The sequence below is a fragment of the Panthera pardus genome, unplaced genomic scaffold (genome assembly GCF_024362965.1).
Source record: "Panthera pardus isolate Hobbes unplaced genomic scaffold, ASM2436296v1 HiC_scaffold_19, whole genome shotgun sequence".
In the NCBI taxonomy this organism is placed as follows: Eukaryota; Metazoa; Chordata; class Mammalia; order Carnivora; family Felidae; genus Panthera; species Panthera pardus.
Genome location: NW_026526754.1, coordinates 21,563,870 through 21,570,508, shown reverse-complemented (window position 1 = coordinate 21,570,508; position 6,639 = coordinate 21,563,870). Strand labels below are relative to the sequence as shown.

At 51.3% G+C, this 6,639-nt stretch overlaps 1 protein-coding gene across 1 annotated transcript in view; it reads left to right on the top strand.

The window, feature by feature from the left end:
• Nucleotides 1–2,674: 2,674 nt before the first annotated feature.
• Nucleotides 2,675–6,639, top strand: part of MBTPS1 (membrane bound transcription factor peptidase, site 1) — a 51,891-nt gene continuing 47,926 nt past the window's right edge. Inside the window, exon 1 of the mRNA XM_019413046.2 lies at nt 2,675–2,808. The gene's annotated coding sequence lies outside the window, so the exon portion shown is untranslated. The remainder of the gene's footprint in view (nt 2,809–6,639) is intronic.

The window sequence follows — 6,639 nt, the reverse complement described above, 5'->3', positions numbered from 1 at the left end:
GCTCTGAGTAACTGTATTTGGAATGAAAGATTTTTTTCCCCCATAGGAACAATTCCCTTAAAATTACCGAAAAATAATTGAATCTGTGAACACCTGTGGTAGTAATTCATTAAAAGCTGCTAATTCAGCAAGAAAATGGTCCATAACCATGTGTCTGTTAAGTCTTTCAAAACGAGTAAGTTGACGTTTTGCTCTCATTCTCCTGATAGGTTGAGTAGATGGAGCTAGGTTTTGATCATTGACTTTGGCGACATGGAGATCACTACTGGTTTTGCCCCGAGCCATTTTGTCTGGATGAAAGATAGATTCTAGTGGGTTCAAGAAGGAGCGGAAACTGGGTGGCTCAGTCGGTTGAGCGGCCGACTTCGGCTCAGGTCACGATCTCATGGTCCGTGAGTTCGAGCCCCGCGTCGGGCTCTGTGCTGACAGCTCGGAACCTGGAGCCTGTTTCGGATTCTGTGTCTCCCTCTCTCTGACCCTCCCCTGTTCATGCTCTGTCTCTCTCTGTCTCGAAAATAAATAAACATTAAAAAAAATTAAAAAAAAATAAATGAACTTCAAAAAAAAAAAAGAGCAGAAAGAAAAGGAGACAGTAAGGAGAGACAGTTCTGTTTTGTTTGTTTTTTTAAATGTTTTTAATCTTTATTTATTTTTGAGAGAGACAGAGTGCAAGCGGGGGAGGAACAGACAGAGAGGGAGACACAGAATCCGAAGTGGGCTCTAGGCTCTGAGCTGTCAGCACAGAGCTGGATGGGGGGGGGGGGGGGTCGAATTCATGAACCGTGAGATCATGACCTGAGCCAAAGTCGGACACCCAACCAACTGAGCCACCCAGGCGCCCCAGGAGAGACAGTTCTTTTGAGGAGTCTTGTTCTGTTTTAATCTCAGTTACTTAAAATCTTGTCACATTTGGGAACCAGAGGGTTAGGTGGTATCCTCAATCTTGATATCGTGGGCCCTCCTAAACCAAGTCCAGTCTGTCTGTGTCTCTGTCTCAGGACTGGCTTGGCTGTTACTCTTTAAAATAGCATTTAGTCTGAATAAAGATTTACCTTCCCATGGAATTTGCAAATTCTTTATCCTACACGTAAAACATGAAGTTATTTTAGAACCTGGAGTGGTGGGAAATGGCTAGACAAGGAGCCTAGGGCTCTCATCCTTTCTTAGTAGATTTCTAAAACACCTGTCTTGAGCCCTGGCCCCCTTCAGTTTGTAGGGTTCTCAGAAGCGGGCAGCATTGTCCTCTTGCCTGCTTTGGGGCTTGACCATCACATGACAAGGATGTTTTCAGTTCACTAGCCTACCCCTAGTTGGGTCGTGTGTTCAGTGGCACAGTGACTTAAAGGCCTGTTAAAAAAGAACGTTGGCTGAGACAAATTCACCCCACCGAAGAGCACTGAAGTTTTTTGTTTCAAGTTTATTTAATTCGAGAGTGTGCAGATGCATGGGTGGGGGGAGGGGCAGAGAGGGAGAGAGAATCCCAAGCAGGCCCCACGCTTGGTGCTGAGCCTGATGCGGGGCTGGATCTCGTGGTCATGACGTCATGACCTGATCCAAAATCAAGAACCAGGCACACCCACATTTAAGTTTAAGATCAAGTGCCACCATTACATGGTGGCAGCATGGGAGTGCTTCACTTTGAGGATTTATGAATGCAAGAGTCAAGAATTCTCTGTAAGTTGCTAACATTGATGCAATCTCAGAATGGGGAGAAGAACTTCATCAGGTGTGGGCGGGTCTAGCGACAGTCATCATTGTTTATTGAACATGGGTGTGTCCAGCCCTGTGTGTTTCCTTTAACCTTCATCCTGGAAGGTAGGTGTAAATACCTCTCTGGGGCAAGGAAGGTGGGGTACAAAGGGCTGAGGTACAACTTGCCCAAGATCCCAAGGCTAGTTGGTGATGGTGTATTAATCTAGTGTATTAAATCAGTTTGGTTAAATAATGATAAAGGGACTATGAAGTGCTGTGCTTTCTTGTCACGTTGGTGCCATTCAGCATTATCATGGTGCTCGTGATCCTAGTATCTAAACCACGCGGGCATCTCCGGGGAGGCCAACGTTTCCGAGTTTAGCGCACTGATCCTGTTTCTTCCAACAAGGAAAACCACTGGGCGTCAAGCGGTCCCCGCGAAGTGGGGCGAGGAGCGGAGTCCGGAGCGGGCAGGCGGGGTTGGGACAGGAATTTCGCACGTCCGGGGGTTGATCCCCGAGCCATCAGCGGGCCGCCTCCCCGGGCCCGTCGCGTCGGGCAAACCGAAGGAGGCTTGCAGAGTGCGTGCCTGGGGGTGGCGCCCGAGCCTGGCTCCGGCCCCCGTCAGTCCCCGCGAGGAGGGTGAAGGGGTAGGAGCTCGCAGGCGTTTGCGTCAAGTGCCAGCCGTTCCGCCAGGGTCATCCTCCCTGGTCCCCGGCTCCGCGGTGCCGCTTTCGGGGCCCAAGGGCCCACAAGCAGCCACCCCGAGAGTCCGCTCCCCCGGCCACGGCCGGGTCCTCGCAGTCTGGCCACGCCCCCCACCTCCCGCCCCGTCCCGGGCCGCAAGTGTCGCGAGACCCGCGTCCGTCCTCCCGACCCGGGCCCGGCGGCCCCCGGCGGCCCCCGGCTTCCAGAGCGCGCACGCAGGCCCGCGCGGGGCACGCAGGGGACGCACAGCCGGTGGGGCTGGCGCTCCCAGGCGTCGCTCTCCCCGCCCCGGTCGCGCCGTCTCGCGAGAGTTGGGAGTAAACAGCCCCGAATGGAGACGCGAGGCGTGTTCGCTGCGGAGGCGCCGTTATCCCGGGCCCGCGGGACCCGAGCTTGAGGCGGTCGGAGGTAGGTTAGGAGGCGGCCAGCTGCCCGGAGCGACGCCCCCTCCCCGACTTGCGCGGCCTCCCGCGCGCCCGAGGCCTCGAGGGCGGGGGTCTGCGCCGGCGGCGGCCGGGGCCGGGGCCTCGCTGCGCGCCTGGACCCGCCGGGAGGGGCGCGGGGCGGGGGGCGCGGGCGGACGGACGGGGCGACGAGGGGCGCGGGCGTTTTCCCGCACCCGGGACAGCGCGTGCGTGCTCGGCGGGCTGCGGCTGGTGGCCCTGCTCGGTCCCCTCTGCGGGCTCAAGCGCGGTGCTGGCTTGCTCGCCACCCCCCCTCCCCCCAGTTTTCTTTCTGTGAAACAAACTTCGACGGCCTGAAACCGTGTGCCCGGCCTCCCTCGGCCTCCCAGCGCACCCACGGTCGTGGGTCGGCTCGCGCAGGGGGGGCCGCTGTCCCATTTTCGACGACCTCCCTTCTTTGCACTGTCCCAGTCTGGACACCTCGCCGAACACCCCGATTTTCAGAACTGTAGGAAGCTCGTGGGCAAGGGGGGCCCGAGTGACTCTTGGGTTCTACTCTCAGGACCGGCCTGCCTCCCAGACCTGCGGGATCTTACAGTCTTGCCTTGCCCCGTCCTGTCGGTGCTACCTGAGACTGTTCTAGATGATCAATACCGTTTTTCTTAAGACGTTTACCCTTGTTTTGGTGAGAGCCTCTGGGAATCTCGGCCCGTTGTGTCTGTGCAAATTAGGTTAAATATTTACGTTTACTTTAGGTTCTGGACGACACTTCCGAGTGAGATAGAGTGGCATGAGATCGCAGCGCTGAACTCCTTAGGATTTATTTTCCTGTGGCCCTCTGGTCTTACTTAGCTGTGCTAGTAAGCACCGCTCCCAACGGCGGGCTCTCAGTTTGCATTTGTATAAAAACGAGGAGCGGATTCTTCCCACCTTTTTTTATGAGCAGCACACATTTTATGTAAATGTCTTTATGTCAGAGTTTTTTAGAGGCAAAATTTACATACCATAGAATTTATCTATTTTAAGGGTACTTATTCAGTGTTTTCCCCAGTAAACAGAGTTGTGCAGTCATTACCACGGCCCACTTAAAACATTTTTTTTTAGTGTATGGGGTGCTTGGGTGGCCCAGTCGGTTGAGAGTCCGGCTTTGGCTCAGGTCATGATCCCACAGTTTGTGGGTTTGAGCCCCGCGTCCGGCTCTGTGCTGACAGCTCAGAGCCTGGAGCCTGTTTCGGATTCTGTGTCTCCCTCTCTCTCTCTCTGCTCCTCCCCCGGGTCGTGCTCTGTCTCTCTCTCGAAAATAAATAAACATTAAAAAAAAAAAATTTTTTTTTTTTTAATGTTTATTTTCGACACACACACACACACACACACACACACACACACACACACACACACATTCTCTCTCTCTCTCAGTGGGGGCGGGGCAGAGAGAGAGGGAGACGCAGAATCCAAAGCAGGCTCCAGGCTCTGAGTTGTCAGCACAGAGCCCCACATGAACCCACGAAGCACCATATCATGACCTGAGCCGAAGTCACATGCTTAACCGACTGAGCCACCCAGGTACCCTCACAGCCCACTTTTGGAACATTTCTGTCACCCCAGAAAGATCGCTGGTGCCCATTTGCAGCCACTGCCCATTTCTGACTCCAGCCCCAGGCAACCACTAATCTGCTCTCTGTCTCTCTAGTCTTGTCTCCTGAATATTTCCTACATCGAGGTGGGATTATATGTGGCTTTTGTGTCCGGGAGTGGCCTTGCTAGGACTCCTGCCCATGAGGTCTCTCCGCTGCCCTCCCCACGCGTCTCTTATAATCAAGAGTTGGTTGTGTCTGTGAAAAACGAGAAACTCTAATTTGGTGCTTGCAGAGCCTTTGAAGCACCCGGGGCCCCATGGGATCAAGCTGAAGCTCTTCTAAGAAGTTTTTAACCTTCCCTTCAAATTCACATGTTGTGTGATTCCAGAGTGATTCAATCGCTCTGCCCTGCCCACTGCCTCTTCTGTGCGGCAGCCACTGTAATTGTCACAAACAGAGTAGTGAAAGCTGGGAAGGGTGAAAGTTTGGGTATACTGCACCTGGTTTCCATTAGCGTCCTAAACGGGGATTTTAGCGGGAGGTTCACGACTGCCTCTTTGCGCGAGGAGAGAGTGGAGATATTACTTTATATTTTATTGGGAAAATTTGACAACTCCAATCCTTGGTGACTTGAAATATTAGGGATGGGAGGCTAGGGGCACCTGGGTGGCTCCGTCGGTGAAGCATCCGACTTGGGCTTAGGTCACGATCTCACGGTTCATGAATTGAGGCCCCGCGTTGGGCTCTGTGCTGACAGCTGGGAGCCTGGAGCCTGGAGCCTGCTTCGGATTCTGTGTCTCCCTCTCTCCCTGCCCCTTACTGGCTCATGCTCTGTCTCTCTCTCCTTCAAAAATAAATAAACATTAAAAACAAAACAAAACAAAACAAGATGGGAGGCTAGACTTTGCATTTGGTATTTGGGTGGGTGGCGGGGACTTTGGTCTCTTTCAGCATCTTGCCTAAGACAGGCCAGGAGGTGGTAAAAGGAGACAGGTCAAGTTTCCCTTCCCTGTGACCTAATGACGTGCTGCGGAGATCTGTTAACTATCTTGAGGAGGTCTTTGCTTAGGGAAATGAGCTTCAAGTAACGTGAGAGTACTAAGTTCAGAGGTGCCTCATGCAGCTAAGCCAATAGTGAAGGACCGAAGGGGAAAGAGAGTAAGGAGACGGGCACAGCACCTGTGAAGGAATAGGCAGTAAAGGGCAGTGTAGACCTGGGCCTCTTCACTCTGGTGCTGTTGACTCTTCGGGCTGAATTATTTGTTTTCTCCCCTTAACAAAGCGTGCTAATGGACAGAATGTGCCAGAAGGAATGGTTCAGTCAGGCTGAAGAATACACCTTTATTTCAAGATAGTGTGGTTTGGCATTGCTTAAATGTTAGCCTATCAAACAATGGCAGCACAGCCAAGTACGCAATTAGTTACGAAAGTGGTACTTTTATAGCCAGGGTTTAATTGAACTGAATGCTACCCTTTCGTGGCCTAAACACAGTTCAGTTTTCTCTAGAGTTATTTCAGTAAAGGCTCATTAAAAAGCTGGTGTATCTGCATAATCAGAGGACCATCGGGTGATACAAGTAGGTAGTTTTCCTCCCTCCTGAATTGCGTTCTTACTTGCAAAGAAATGATTTCAGATATGCTTTAGCTTATAACCACGATTGTAATCTTGGTGACATTCTTTTCTAATGCAAAGTAGAAGAACCTCAGAGCTGGTCAGACCAGTTGTTTGCCTGGGTAATGCATTTTGTCTATTTTGACTCGTTTTTCATGCAAATCTCCTTAAATGTTGTTCCTGGCATACAGCATACGTTATTTGAACTGTTAATTTTCCACTTAGTATTTGATGTCAAATATTTTTTGATTACGCTTGTGTTACAGGCATATAATTCTGGAAAATCCATCACTATGCAGATACCATCTTTTAGGCCATACCTTTGTATGGGAAGTATTCATAGAAAGTAAATCCGGGAAGCCATGGGTCCAGTAACAGCCCTAACTAGGCCCAGTGAGTAGGTGATACTGCCCATGATAAGCCTGTTCAGAATGAATGAGTGAAAAGCTTGGCCTGAAGCTGGGAGGTAGACACAGGCTGATTTTTTTAACACGGTTTCTAGGAAATCTGTCCCTTTTAAGCTCTGCTGTCTGTATAAATAAAACTAAATATTTGGGGTTCCTGGCTGGCTCACTTGATGGAGTGTGTGACTTGATCTCAGGGTCATGGGTTGGCCATAGAGATTATGTCCTTAAAAATAAATAAA